Genomic DNA, 16,386 nt, shown 5'->3' on the forward strand with positions numbered 1-16,386 from the left:
TATATATATATATACATATATATATATATATATATATATATATATATATATATATATTACAATATAAAAAAATATACAGTTGTGCTCAAAAGTTTGCATGCCCTGGGAGATATCAAGAAATTGTAGCATTGATATTGAAATATGACTGATTATGCCAAAAAACTGTCTTTTATTTAAAGATAGTGATCATATGAAGCTGTTTATTATCAAATAGTTGTTTTAAATCATAATGATAACAGAAATCATCCAAATGGCCCTGGTCAAAAGTTTCCATACCCTGGAATCTTTGGCCTTGGTACAGACACACTGGTTAAAATGGCAATTAAAGACGAATTTCTCACATCTGTGGCTTTTTAAATTGCAATTAGTGTCTATGTATAAATAGCCAATGAGTTTGTTAGCTCTCACGTTGATACACTGAGCAGGCTAGATACTGAACCACAGGAAGCAGAAAAGAAAAGGGGTCAAAAGACCTGCGTAACAAGGTAATGGAACTTTATAAAGATGGAAAAGGATATGAAAGGATATCCAAAACCTTGAATATGCCAGCCAGTACTGTTCAATCACTTATTAACCGCTTCTGCACTGCCCTATAGCATAAATACTGCTGCAGGGCTGTGCAAAATCATGTATATATACGTGATTATGCATTTCCGGATAGAGGGCGCACACGCCCTACCCGGGCCGCTATTTGCAGCCTCTGCTGTCAATCACCAGGTCCTGTTCGGTGATTCTCTGCCAGCACCTGGCGATCTCCGAGTATTACTGCCGGGAAGAGACCTGTATGTAAATAATGCAGATCTCTCCCCTGTCAGCTCCTGCACACTGCTTTGTATGCATAGCAGAGCCATACAAAGCAGTGTGCTTACAGTGAAAAACACACAGCACACAGTTAACCCTTTGATCGCCCCACGTTAACCCCTTCCTGCCCAGTGCCATTAGTACAGTGTCGGTGCTTTTTATTATTGGGATGTATTGGTGTCACTGAGGATGTCAGTAACACCAAGTCAGTTCCCCCCCAGTGTCAGAATGCCCGCCACAGTCCCGCTATAAATAGCTAATCAACCACCATTATTAGTAAAAAAATAAAAAAAGTCCAGTATATATATTGCCATTTGTAGACGCTATAACTTTCTTGTAAACCAATTAATTTACACGTATTGAGATTTGTTTTAGCTAAGACATGGAGCAGAATATATTTTGGCCTAAATTTATGATGAAATTTGATTTTTTTAATTTTTCTACTGGACATGTTTAATAGCAAAAAGTAAAAAATATAGGTTTTTTTTTCAAAATTGCCAGTCTTTTTTTGTTTATAGCACAAAAAATTAAAAACACACAAGTGATCAAATACCACCAAAAGAAAGCTCTATTTGTGGGAAAAAAAGGCCATAAATTTCATTTGGGTGCAGCGTTGTATGACTGCGCAATTATCAGTTAAATGAATGCAGTGTCGTATCTCAACAAATGGCTTGGTCAGGAAGGGGGGTAAATCTTCTGGAGGGCAAGTGGTAGTAAACTCTCTATCTTGATTTTTATCTACAGGAAAGCTTATAATAAAACTTACCTGTAGGTAAAATTAATATCTCCTAAACGTTCCAGGTATGGATGGAAGTAAAGTGGGGAGAACAAAAGGCAAGCTGATGGAGTGGTGGGCAATGGGCCACAGACAGTTCCAGCAGTGTATTTCTGCACAGTATTATTATTATTATTATTATACAGTATTTATAAAGCGCCAATAGTTCGCTCAGCGCTGTACATTACAAAGGGAGACAGAACATGTGACAGAACAATACCAATACAATGCAAAACATGAGGGGATCAAGGGCCCTGCTCTTTCGAGCTTACAATCTAGGACCAGCCATATGTTCCCCCAGGACAGGAGGTGAACTTCAGCCTGGGCTTCCATAGCAGGTCCAAGTCTTTTCTCACCATCAGCAAAGGGAGATTACATGTTTGACTGTCTGTGACTTACACATCCCAGTATTAGGTGATACCTTTCCACCAATCGTATAATACAACCATGCAATGGTAGGTAATTCAGACCAATTTTCCTAAACACCTTTTTACATCGCCTTTCAAGCAGTCCTCAGCTCCTGAAATGAATGCCAGCGTGAAAAAACAGTAGCTGCTCCCAATTTTCCTTACATTTTTGGTTGATTTCTTATGTGCTGATTGATGGCACTCATTGTTGCATAAGGAGACCAGGTTCTGATACTGCACTCCTTTATAAAAAAATAATTATCAGAAGCTTTACCTTTGCTCCAGTGTCAATTGTGGAATACAGCAATTCCAGATACTTGCAAAAATTATGCAAGTAAGCAGGGCATTGTCGGAGGGGAGGTGGGGTGTCTAGGGCAGTTCATTTTTTACCTTTTCCACGCTATTGTTTGTTGCTAAGAAGCTGGTGGCTGGGCTGCACAGCATCATCAGTTGCTGGGATGCTGGAAGCAGGTCGTTGGTTGCTAGGACATAGGTGGCCAGGGTGCACAGTATCATTGGTTGCTGGGATGCTGGAAGCAGGTCATTGGTTGCTAGGACATAGGTGGCCAGGCTGCACAGCATCATTGGTTGCTGGGATGCTGGAAGCAGGTCATTGGTTGCTAGGACATAGGTGGCCAGACTGCACAGCATCATTGGTTGCTGGGATGCTGGAAGCAGGTTGTTGGTAGCTAGGACATAGGTGGCCAGGGTGCACAGCATCATTGGTTGCTAGAACATAGGTGGCCAGGCTGCATAGCATCATCAGTTTCTGGGATGCTGGAAGCAGGTCGTTGGTTGCTAGGACATAGGTGGCCAGACTGCACAGCATCATTGGTTGCTGGGATGCTGGAAGCAGGTTGTTGGTAGCTAGGACATAGGTGGCCAGGCTGCACAGCATCATTGGTTGCTGGGATGCTGGAAGCAGGCCGTTGGTTGCTAGGACGTAGGTGGCCAGGCTGCACAGTATCATTGGTTGCTGGGATGCTGGAAGCAGGTCATTGGTTGCTAGGACATAGGTGGCCAGGCTGCACAGCATCATTGGTTGCTGGGATGCTGGAAGCAGGTCGTTGGTTTTTAGGACATAGATGGCCAGGCTGCACAGCATCATTGGTTGTTAGGACATAAGTGGCCAGGCTGCACAGCATCATAAGTTGCTGGGATGCTGGAAGCAGGTCGTTGGTTGCTAGGACATAGGTGGCCAGGCTGCACAGCATCATAAGTTGCTGGGATGCTGGAAGCAGGTCGTTGGTTGCTAGGACATAGATGGCCAGGCTGCACAGCATCATAAGTTGCTGGGATGCTGGAAGCAGGTCGTTGGTTGCTAGGACATAGGTGGCCAGGCTGCACAGCATCATAAGTTGCTGGGATGCTGGAAGCAGGTCGTTGGTTGCTAGGACATAGGTGGCCAGGGTGCACAGCATCAATGGTTGCTGGGATGCTGGAAGCAGGTCACTAGTTGCTAGGACATAGGTTGCATGCAGGCACCTGCACCATAACAGCTAATGGCACAAGGATGAACATGCACTGAGGACAGAATGTCTGATACAAACACTCCAGCCTCAGTGCTGCCCCCTGCAGTACCTCCATGAGTGCTGCCAGAAGTGGCTGCCTCAGTTAGCCTCATGGATGACACAAGCTTGCAAGCAAAGGCAGAATTTCAATAATTAGAAAGATATCTGCCAATCTATGGGCAGCCTAACACAAGTCTTAACAAATTTGCCATTTGAAACTGTATATAAATGTATTTGGATTATTATTTATTTCAGCCTCAGATAGAAATTACACTCTCGTTGCTAATGACAGCCCTTGGCATGCTTCCAGAATCATGTTAATTTATATCGCTATGAGCGCGGTGGACAGATTTACAGAGTGAGTGTTCCCACCATCTTGATCTGCCAGGAAAAGCTCAGCGGTAGACCTGACCTTTCTGATCCTGGCAAGAGAGCTTTTGACATGCTGTTAGCAAGACAAATGGTGAAATTCAGTTTTATCGGCTGCTTTGTGTTCTACATTTATTTTATTATTTCCCATGCAATAAATATCTATCTTTATTATTAGTCCATGAAAGCTTTTGATTTATTTCCAGAACAAAACCAGCTGAGCAATGTGTGCCCATTTTATTAAAGTGATATTAAACTCTCAGTTTTTTTAAGCACTTTGAGCAGCTGATTTAATCTCTTACCGAGTGTGCAACTTTATCTTTTAATCCTTTCCTATGTTCCTGTTTAAGCTGGTGCCATGACTGCTGCCTCCAGGTTTCCTGTTTCAGGGTTGTTCCTTTCGCTTGCAGCATCCTATGGAGTCACCCTTGCATGCAGGAACTAGAGCTATGTCTCCCTGCACTGTGTGCATCAATAGAAACACACAGCCCCATAGCCTAGGATGGGAAGCACTCTCCTGCTCCTCCCTCCTCTTAACCCATCCCTTCTCCAAGCTAACAGACTGGCTCTAAAATGCACTTTCCTCTGTTAAAGGGTTACTAAACCCAGGTCTCTACATTTACTATATCTGGTCTTCCACATTACACACAACATGGAAATGCAATTATTTTAGTAACTATAAACTGCTAAATACCTCTTCTCATCAGCAGTCTTGTGACTTCAGCGGAGCACTGGTTAAAGCTTGTAGGAGGATGTTTCCTTCTGCTCTAGGAGAATGTGAAACCTCTGACCTCTGTCTGGACAGTGCTGATTGGCCCTGTGCTGATTACATGCACCTTCGCAAGAAAAAAAAAAGCTTCTCTAGCAATACACACCAAATTGAGCATGTGCATGTGACCAGGGTTTCAGTCTCTATCAGGTGGTCATTTCAACAAGAGGAGGGGCAGAGAAGAAAGGATCAAACAACCTTTTTACACAAGGCAGTGGATTAACCCCTTAGGTTCCACAGTGCGTATAAGAAGCATGCTTTACTGTATATACAGACTGTACTGTTGTGGGTTTAATAACACTTTATCTCTTTCATGTGAAATCCAGAAGTGCAGGGAAGCAGCACTGAGAGAGCAGGAGCCAGCAACACTGGAAGTTGTAAACTGCACATATGGAGGTACAAATGGTTTACTGGGGAATGTTTATTTTGTTTTTTTACCTTCAAGCATACAATCCATGAAGGTAAAAAATCTTCAGCCTTTACAGCCACTTTAAGCTGCCTTAACATTTTACATTTGGCATTGTTCGTCAAACATCTGTGTAATAAATATACCAGTGTAGATGGTACTAGAACTTTTTCTTAGAATTTATTTTAAAGTGGTTGTAATGGCTCAAGGTAAAAAACCTTCTGTGTGCAGGAGCCCCCCCCCCCCCCCAATACGTACCTGCCCACATCCTGATCAGCGATGTGAACAAAAGCCTCAACTCTCCCGGGTCTCTCCTTCCTCATTGGCTGAGAAAGCAGTTATCTGCTCCTGCTACTGTCAATCACAGCCAGTAAGCCAATGAGGAGAGAGCAGGGGCAGGGCTGAGCAATGCTCCTTGTGTGAACGGACACGAAGAGTAGCGGCTCAGGAGTGCGCCTGCACTTGTGCTGCCATAGCAAGCTGCTTGCTATGGGGGCACTAGGCAGGAGGGAGGGGCTTGGAGCACCGGTGTAGGACCTGAAAAGATGAGCATCGGGGCTGCTCTGTGCAAGCCCATTACAGAGCAGGTAAGTATGACATGTCTGTTGTTAAAAAACAAAAAACCTTTAATATCACTTTAGGGGCTCATTCACATTATCCCTGATGATCAACACGGATCTACATAGATCAACATAGGCTCAACACCAGGACACATGGGGGATAATTTACTAGAGCTGGTGAAGCTGTGCATGGTACCCAATCAGCCTCTAACTTCAGCTTGTTCAGCCGATTTTTGTTGTTCCTCCCCATTTCGTTTATCGGGCATGCTGGAAAATTTGCGAAAAACAACCGATTTTCAAAATCATTGGTGGCACCATCAGATTACAGAACAAACAATGTTTTCAATTAACGATCGAAAAACCGTTCTGAATTCGACCCATGTATGGCCTGCTTAAAACCTGGAAGCTGATTGGATACTATGCATAGCTGCACCAGATTCTGTGTGCACCAGTTTAGTAAATCTCCCCCATAGAAAGCAGTTGTTTTCTATATGCTCTGTTTACACCATAGTGCTATGTAAAGTTTGTTGCAGTGTGAAAAAATTCTGCATTTGCATGCAGCACAAATCATTGCACCACATGTTGCTGAAGTACATATCGACATACTGGGGTGTATAGGCTGGAATAAAATGTCATTTTGTGACACATCAATATAGTGAAAAAAAAGTAAACAGCTCCTTGCTTTGTAATACCATAAAACATTGCCCCCCCCCCCCTACACAACAGACACCAGCTCAACGCAATGGATGTTAACAAGTCCTAAAGTCTCATTTTATTTTGTAAGACATGTCTACTTTAAAGCCTAAGTTTTACCTAAAGCTGAACTCCAGGTACAATAATTCACATGTATTTTCTCATTAATCACAAATGATATAAATCAAATACGGGTGGACCAAATGCCTTTTGCAAACTCAGTGATTACCTTGTAAAAGTCGCAGTGTCATCATAACTGTGCTGTACATAGCCTGTTCAGAGAACAGAGCTGTGGGAGGGGTCCATCAGGCCCCACCTACTACAGGCTGACTTAAAGCAGAGCTCCACCCAAAAGTGGAAGTTCTGCTTTATGCCTTTTCCCCCGTTCCCCATAAAGGAATGGCACCTTTGGGGAGCGGGTACCTGTCAAATTTGGGTACCCGCCTAGGCGATCAGAAGCGGAAGTTGTCCTACCCCCTCCCTCTCCGCAGTCTTCTGGGGCATGTGACAGGTCCCAGAAGATTATGGGACCATTCACAAAGTGCAGCGCTTCTCGCACATGCGCAGTGGGCACCGTGAAGCCGCAAGCTGTCACAGCCGGGTGCCCACACTGAAGATGCCGGTGCCAGGGAGAGAAGACGGCTGGTGAAACCAGCGGTGGTGAGACACCACTGGACCGAGGGACAGGTAAGTGGCTGTATTTTAAAAGTCAGCAGCTACAGTTTTTGTAGCTGCTGACTTTTTTTTTTTTTTAGGTGGAACTCTGCTTTAAAAAAAAACTACAGGAGGGGGCGGAGACAAGACCAGTCACCCTGCACATGGAGAGAAAAAGCAGCAGTGACTGGTCTGTATTATAGGAAGGTGAACTTTCACACTGGATTACCGCACAGATCTGAAACAAATACGCAAAGTACACCCAGATTCAAGGAAGAATATTCATGATTCTTCTGTTAAGACAATATTTGCTTTTCCTGGAATTCAGCTTTTTTTTTTTTTTTTTAAATCAGCACAAGGGACAGTACTTACATTAAATGAAATATGTCCCTTGTGCTGGTAGCTGCCCTCTTAGTTGAAATGTTCTGTTCTCTGTGTTCCAGAACCTCCACATCGGCTATCTTATATACAATTATACAATTGCTGGACCTGTCACAGTCATTCATCAAGTATGCCAACTATGTGCACTATTTCTGCCTCCTCCTCCATTCATAGAAGTTTTGCTATTGCTTCCAGCAATGAAGAGCACTCTATGAATGGAGGAAGCAGGTCTTTCATTCATATGGCTGTCTCCATTCATCCTCTGCTTTTCATTGCTGGATGCTACAGTATAGCTTCTATGAATGGAGGAGACAGGTATTTCATTCATATGCCTGTCTCCATTCATCCTCTGCTTTTCATTGCTGGATGCTATGGTATAGCTTCTATGAATGGAGGAGGAGGTTGGAAAGGGGCGGACAGAGCCAGTATTCTTGATGGAGGTGTTAGCCCCATAGCACCAGGATTTTATTGCAGGAGTATGATTGGGGGAGGGAGCAGCACAAGGGACACTTCTCATTGACTGTAAGTACTGTCCCTTGTGCTGACTTTACTAAAAAATTTAATCTTAGGCTTTAATCATTTTACCTAACAATATGCATATAAATTGGGATTTTCAATAAAATGATTTGAAAAAAAAATGACATTTGTAAAGTACACATTTCACTGGCATTTGCTTTTCAGTTAATGTCACAATATAACACCCACCTCCATTATTGATCTAGTTATAACGACATTATCTTCCTTCTGCGGTAAGGTCCTTTTAATACTGTAATTCATCTCTGTAGAGACAAGTATACACTTAATGCAGGAACAATTCACGTGTGTTCAATAGACAGACCCTCCGTATGTCTGTAACCTGATTCATGGGATTGGAAGGTAAAGCACTGCCGTGAAACTCTTTGTTGGCTCAGCGAGCTGACATTGTGTTTTGTATTATTGCAAGTGTTTTTTAGCACTGGGTGTCTAGAATTATAGTTTGTATTATAGAAATGTTTATTGAATGTAATTACTGTAAAAGCCATTCTGATGATCAATTGTTTTACTTATGCTTGTAATGGTTTGTTCCCATTTGTGCAGAACAGGAACAATATACTTCTTAAAGTAGAACTGAAGACAAAACTCCAAAAAAGGGAGGGTTATGACCCTTGTCCATTTTTTGCCATCTGTGGCCCAATGGGAAAATTCCCTTTCATTTCCTGTCCTATAGCCAAAGTAGAAAGTGAGAGGAAATTCCTGCAAAGTGAGTGAATCCCTGGTTGCCACCAGAACTAGTGTCCCCATTGGCAGAATTCCCCTTTACTCAGGGGCTGGCTGGCAACTTGTGGCCCGGGGGCAAGTACAACCCAGAGGCTAATGGTGCAGCGACTCTCCCACTCTCCCTCTTCCCTGCCTCCTCTCAACCCCCATTCCAGGATGAAGCTATGCTCCAGGTACTCTGGGTTGGGCTGGATAGCTGCTGCACTAGTCCTGAACTGGCCGGCAGAGGGCAGCTGGGGGCTGCGGCAGGGATTTGTTACTCCTCTGCATCTGGAAGCCTTTAGGCATAGGTGTGTACAGATTATCACATTAGGGTGTGCACCCCAAAGCTCAATCACATGTGTGTGCGTGTGTGTGTATATATATATATATATATATATATATATATACATAGTACATATAAATACACAGACACACACTCTTAAAGCAGAGCTCCACCCAAAAGGGGAAGTTTCACTTTAAGGCTTTGTCCCCCGCTCCCCGTTAAGGATTGGCACCTTTGGGGAGCGGGTACCCAAACTTGACAGGTACCCGCTCCCACTTCCTCTGTGATCGCCTAGGCATTCAGAAGCGGAAGTTGTCCTCCCCCCTCCTTCCCCGTAGTCTTCTGGGACATGTGACAGGTCCCAGAAGACTACGGGACCATGCAGAAAATGCAGTGCTACTTGCGCATGCGCAGTGAGCACCCGGCTGTGAAGCTGCAAACTGCCAGAACCGAGGAGACTGGACGGCCGGTCAACCCAACTGGTGTGAGGACACCACGAGATTGTGGGACAGGTAAGTGTGTGTTTTTTAAATGTCAGCAGCTACAGTTTTTGTAGCTGCTGACTTTTATTATTTTAAATTCCAACTGGACCTCCACTTTAACCACTTGCCGACCGCGCATAGCCGAAAGACGGCTTCACCGCGGCCGGCCAGTTCTGAGTGGACGTCATATGACGTCCTCCCAGAACGCGCTCTCCTGCGCGCCCCAGGGGGCGCGCACCCGGCGATCTCCGTGATCGCTGTGTCCTACGGACACAGCTGATCACGCGATGTGGTGAAAGGCCGATCCCACCGGCCTTTTACCACGTGATCAGCGGTGTCCAATGACACGCTGATCACAGGAAAATGCAAGTGCCGGTTCTCGGCTGCACTTTCCTCACGCTGTCAGATCGTGAGGAAAGTACTGCCGAGAACCGGCAGTTGTCAGAGCGGGGATTGGCACCGATCATCAGGGCACTGATGATCAGTGCCCTGATGATCGGTGCCCAGCAGTGACCCCCGCAAGTTCCGATCAGCAGTGCGCCCACTAGCCCCGCCCACCCATTCCCAGCAGTGCCCCCACCTGTGCCCAGCAGTGCCCCCACCTGTGCCCAGCAGTGCCCCCACCTGTGCCACTCTGCAGTGCCACCTACCTGTGCCCAGAAGTGCCACCTACATGTGCCCAGCAGTGCCACCCACCTGTGCCTACCCACCTGTGCCCACCAGTGCCACCCACCTGTGCCCACCCACCAGTGCTGTCCACCAGTGCCACCCACCAGTGCCACCCACCAGTGCTGCCAGTCAGTGCCACCAGTCAGTGCCCAGGGGTTGTGCCAGTCAGTGTCGCCAGTCAGTGCCCAGAAGTGATGCCAGTCAGTGCCGTCTATCAGTACCCATCATCAGTGTCACCTATCAGTGCCGCCTATCAGTGCTGCATATCAGTGCCGCCTATCCGTGACCCCTAATTAGTGCTGTCTATCAGTGCCGCCTATCCGTGCCACCTCATTAGTACTGCCTATCAGTGCCCTTTAGTGCTGCCTATCAGTGCCCATCAGTGCCGCCTCATGAACGCAAATCAGTGAAGGAGAAAAAATACCTGTTTGAAAAATTTTATAAAAGAAATAAATAAACTTTTTTTTTTTTTTCAAATTTTTTGCACTTTTTTTAATTTATAGCGCAAAAAGTAAAGCGCCCAGTGGCGATTAAATACCACCAAAAGAAAGCTCTATTTGTGAGAAAAAAATGATCAAAATTTCATATGGGTACAATGTTGCATGACCGCGCAATTGTCAATCAAAGTGCGGCAGCGCTGAAAGCTGAAAATTGGCCTGGTAAGGAAGGGGGTATAAGTGCCCGGTAGGCAAGTGGTTAAGCAGCCCATAGATTATACAATTTTCTTTTCTTCTATCACAGGTAGAAGGAAAGAAAATCACTAGATTCCCTCATTGTCACAGTTAGTTTTGATGGGAGAATCCCTCCTGCTGCGATATTGTATTCTGAGAGTGGAAGGTTTCTCCAACGTCAGAATACAATGATCACTGCTGGCAGCTATAGTCGTAGACAGTGATTATACCACGAAAACCTAACAGGCTGTTGTACTGAAGTTGATCCATCGATTGCAACCACCCTGCCCATAGATGGATTGAAATTTGGCCGAATTTCGATCAGTCTGTGGCTAGCCTTATAAATAAATGCAGAAAGGAAGGAAGGGAGAAAGGAAAACGCAGCATCTCCCTTACATCAGAGTCCCTCTGACATTAGAATACTTACCGGGAGGCAGAAGAGAGAAGGGTGGGGGGACTTCACTCACAGTGGATAGATGGATGGGTCTGGGCTGTGAGAGAGAGATTCTCTCAGCTCAGAGCCCTGCAGCCGCTGGGGAGCCACTGTCCAGCCCCTTGGGCCCCCCCTACAGTGGAATCAGAGCAGCCCGGGGGGGGGGGGGCAATTGTCTCCCTGTTGCCGGGCTCAGTCTGCCCCTGCCTCAACTTCTGTTGTGGAGACAACCCAAAGTCTGAGATTTTCACTTTCATTGATAATGGTAAGCAGGACAAACAGAGAGTGTGAATCTCCCGAACAAGGACACAGGCAGCAATAAAAATCTGACAGGTGTTTTAAACCCTCTCCACTCCATCCAAAACTAAAAAGATAAGCTTTTGACTTTAGAGTCTAGAGGACTGTCAGTGTCAGCAGCTATTAGACCAACTAGCTCTGTGTCTGTACATGAGTTTTCACTGCAATAATACTGACTTTCATCAGCTCTTAGAAAAGCATGTGCTAGTGTTTGCAGGTGGGCCCGAGGATTAGGGGTGTACGACTGCTCTGGATCGTCCCATACATGTTGGGGATGCGGTCCCCATTTGAGAGAGACACCCCAACATACCCCCTGCCCTGTGCCAGAAAGTCAAAGATGTACTCCGTAATATGCCACTGAGTTGTATATTATGTGGTGTTGACTGCACCGGGGCTCATGTTCAGTGGGATTTCTATTGTCTGGGGTTTGCGTATTGGGTACAACTGCCTTGTTAAAAGTATCAGAGCTGTGTCCTACCCAAAATACCTGCGGAGCCTCCTTTATTGATCTGTACAGCTGAGCCATTTGAACTGCTAACTATGGACTTCCTGAAAGAGACATTGTTCGGGTTCTGTTTGCCCTAGTGTTCGTGGACCACTTCACTAAGTTCACTATGGTGGTTCCTACTCATGATTACGCAGCAGTCACCATGGCCAAAATGTTCTGGACTCATGTTGTACAACCGTATGGCTGCCCAAAGTGAATCCTGTCTGTGAAGGGACTGGTATACGAGAAAGGGGGGGCAGTAAAGGGACTGGTATACAAGAAAGGGGGGCTGTGAAGGGACTGGTATGCAAGAAAGGGGGCTGTGAAGGGACTGGTATACAAGAAAGGGGGCTGTGAAGGGACTGGTATACAAGAAAGGGGGGGTTGTGAAGGGACTGGTATACAAGAAAGGGGGGGCTGTAAAGGGACTGGTATACAAGAAAGGGGGATGTAAAAGGACTGGTTTTCAAGAAAGGGGGCTGTGAAAGAAACTGGAATATGAAAAGGGGGGGCATGTGAAGGGGACTGGGATGCAAGGAACAGTATGGGGGGAGATGGGCTGTAAAGAGGACTGGGATACAAAAGGGGGGGCTGTGAAGGGGACTTGGATGCAAGGAAAGGGGGGTTGGGCTGTGTAGGGGACTGGTATACTGTACAAGAAAGGGGGGCTGTGAAGTGGACTGGGGTGCAAGGAAGGGGGGGCTGTGAAGGGGACTAGAATACAAGAAAGAGGGGGCTGCGAAGGGGACTTGGATGCAAAGAAAGGGGGGTAGGGTTGTAAAGGGGACTGGTATACTAGAAATTGGGGCTGTGAAGGGAACTGAGATGCAGGGAAAGGGGACTTGGATGTAAGGAAAGGGGGGGCTGTGAAGGGGACTGGTATACAAGAAAGGGGGGGGGGCTGTGATGTAAGGTGAGGGCTTACATCACTGATGTGATGGGAACTGTGATGTAAGATGGGGGCTGAGGACACCTATGTAAAGGGGGGGGTCTGTAATGTAAGGGGGGGGATGTGATGTTAAGGGGGACTGGGGACACTGAAGGAAAGGAGACACCGTGATGTACAGGGGGGACTTTGATCCAAAGGGGGCCTGTGAAGTAAAGGGAGCACTGTAAATAAAGTGGGGGGGACTGTAATGTAAAGGAGGTGTTGTAATGTAAAGGGGGTACCAAAATGTAAAGTGGGGGCTGTATCATAAAGAAGGGGCTGAATTGTAAAGGGGGCACCAAAATGTAAAGTGGGGGCTGTATCATAAAGAAGGGGCTGAATTGTAAAGGGGGTACCGAAATGTAAAGTGGGGGCTATAGAGTAAAGAAGGGGCTGAATTATAAAGGGGGTGCTGTAATGTAAAGGGGGGCTGTATTGTAAAGGGGGGGTGCTAAGATATAAAGAGGGGCACTGTGATGTAAAGAGGGGGGTTCTGCAAAGTAAAAAGGTGTGGCGCCGTGGTATAAAGGGGAGACTGTGAAGTAAAAATGGGCTGTGATATAAAGGAGGGGGCTGTGGTGTAAAGGGGAAACTGAAAGATCTGGATCATTGCACAAATTGGAGACTTGCACCCCTGCTGGAAGAATATTTTATTGATTGGAGCTCTGTGAATTTTAATTCCATAACCATGATCTATGGATTCCGTCACAATGAACTGTCACCTGTAAAGGTATGTCTGGGCCATCTGTTAGTTAGGTGTAGGAACCGTTAATCAGTAAAGACTGTTAAAATGTTGTACTTGAGCCTGGTCTAAAGTTATTCAAAAGGGTGCATAATGGGGTTGGCGTGTATAAAAGAACCTGGGTCTGTAATAGCACTAGAGGGATATGAAGAACACTAGCTCACAGTGTCAAGTAAGTATGCCAAGGAAAAGCAAGGTCACTGCTGATGGTAACCAAGCGTATGCCCAAGACACCAAGCAACCAGTCAAGGTGTGGTACCTGGGTAGGGTGAGGTGTCTTCCAGTAGCGAGGACGTCGCTACTTGGGCTCTCTCCTTAGCGGTCCATCTCACATAGCAACCAGGAGCTGATCAGCGTGACGGAGCCCCTTAGCCTAACTAACTATATTGTACTAAAGGGGAAGAGTTAATACAGGACTCACTAAGTGTCCAGCAGAATCCCATTCTGGGAGTGAGGTAACAGAGGTACACTGGATGGAAGGAGGTGGTGCGGCTCTACCCTCCACTCTGAATGCATCACATTATAGTCACTGGGTGCAGAGCTATGGGACAACACTATCAGGAATACAGCTTCATTCTACATGCAGTGTCAGCTCATCTCTAAGTCGGGAGACTGCCTTAATATTAGACTGTGCACATGATCACAGTTCCTGCCTGGTCCTGGGCATTGGTGAGCATGCCTCTGGCAAACGTACCCCTAGTGCAGGGGTTGGCAACCCATAGCTTGTCATCTACCAGTAGATCATGGTCAGGTGACTGGTAGATCTCGGTCTGGGCTTGCTCAACTGCCATCCCAGAGCATCAAACAGAGTACAATGCAGAGGGACTACTTATAAAGTTGGAGGTGTAGTAGGGAGCCAGAGCCTCATAAGCCGGTGCCTCATCTGTAGTTCTGGGTCCTGTCCCATGCAGAGTGATACCAACTGCTCTCCACCTCTTATCCCGGCTAGCAGTCTCCAGCGTGGTGCCAGCAGCAGGAAAGAAGAGATCTTCAGGTCAGTTGGAAGCAATACACTGAGCATAATAGTATATGGCTGCTTTCACACTGATGCGCTGTGGGTGCAGTGCAGTGTACCTGCAACTTTCCTGCAGGTTTTCTGCACTTAGCCATCGACTTCTCCCATGTTGTAAAGTAGATTTCCAGCACTTTAAGGTTGCCTACCCCTGCCCTAGGGCATGGGTGCATTAGGCCCTGTCCACAATATGGTGTAGTCAGTAAAACCCAACCACCCTGCAAGCACACTGCATTTTCCCATTGATACAAGTTAAAAAAAGGTCAGAACTACATATTCTAAGTCTGCCAACTTCCTATTAACGTGAAAATCAGCATTCCCATAATCAATGCTTAACATTCCCAAACTTGAGCTGAAGGTTAGGATGTCAAGGAAAGTGCTTGAATCTTGCAGAAAACTTTGCAAAGCCTCTAGGAACGCTTTCTGCACATGCTTCTCTGAATCTGCTGTGTGCAAGGCCTTAGACACGTAAAAGTGGGATTTTACAAAATGTTGCACAAAACAAATTCTTTTCATTACCTTAGTTGTATATTCACTAAATACCCTGTAGTTTATTAAGCCTGATGCTTGTTGAATCATTAATTTGTAACATGCTTCATTGTTGTATCTTTGTTACTTTGGCCTATAGCATATTTAGAAACTGTTCATGTCTGGTGTTTGAAATCTTTTGTAATAGAGTTATTGATTGTTCCTTCTCTTAATGTATGGTGCCTTGAAAAAGTATTCATACCCCTTGAAATGTTCCACATTTTGTCATGTTACATCCAAAAATGTAAACGTATTTTATTGGGATTTTATGTGATAGACCAACACAAAGTGGCACATAATTGTGAAGTGGAAGGAAAATGAGAAATGGTTTTAAACATTCTTTACAGAAACAATTGAGCACTGTCCGTGATACTTTTTTTATTTGCACTAACATACAATTTTGAGGACAAGCTTTCGGGGTATATCCCCTTCTTCAAGGTCCAAGCAAACATTTTTTACAAATAAATATCTCAAAAGTGTGGCGTGCATTTATATTCGGCCCCCCTGAGTCAATACTTTGTAGAACCATCTTTCGCTGTAAGTCTTTTTGGGAATGTCTCTACCAGCTTTGCACATACAGTGAAATTTTTGCAAAATAGCTCAAGCTCTGTCAGATTGGATGGAGAGCGTCTGTGAACAGTAATTTTCAAGTCTTGCCACAGATTCTCAATTGGATTTAGGTCTGGACTTTGACTGGGCCATTCTAACACATGAATATGCTTTGATCTAAACCATTCCATTGTAGCTCTGGCTGTATATTTCGGGTCGTTATCCTGCTGGAAGGTGGACCTCTGCCACAGTATTAAATCTTTTTGCAGACTCTAACATGTTTTCTTCTAAGATTGCCCTGTATTTGGCTTCATCCATCTTCTCAACAACTCTGACCAGCTTCCCCGTCCCTGCTGAAGAAAAGCATCCCCACAACATGATGCTGCCACCACTATGTTTCACAGTGGGGATGGTGTGTTCAGATTGATGTATAGTGTTGGTTTTCTGCCACGCATAGCATTTTGCTTTAAGGCCAAAAAGTTCAATTTTGGTCTCATCTGACCAGGGCACTTCTTCCACATGTTTGCTGTGTCCCTCACATGCCTTCTCACAAACTGCAAACAGGAATTATTATGGCTTTCTTTCAACAATGGCTTTCTTCTTGCCACTCTTCCATAAAGGCCAGATTTGTGCAGTGCAATAGTTGTCCTGTGGACAGATTCTCCCACCTGAGCTGTGGATCTGCAGCTCCTCCAGAGTTACCATGGACCTCTTGACTGCTTCTCTGATTAATGCTCTCC

This window comes from Staurois parvus, unplaced genomic scaffold (genome assembly GCF_062004578.1).
Source record: "Staurois parvus isolate SC_StPar_1 unplaced genomic scaffold, SC_StPar_1.0 ptg000564l, whole genome shotgun sequence".
NCBI classification, from domain to species: Eukaryota; Metazoa; Chordata; class Amphibia; order Anura; family Ranidae; genus Staurois; species Staurois parvus.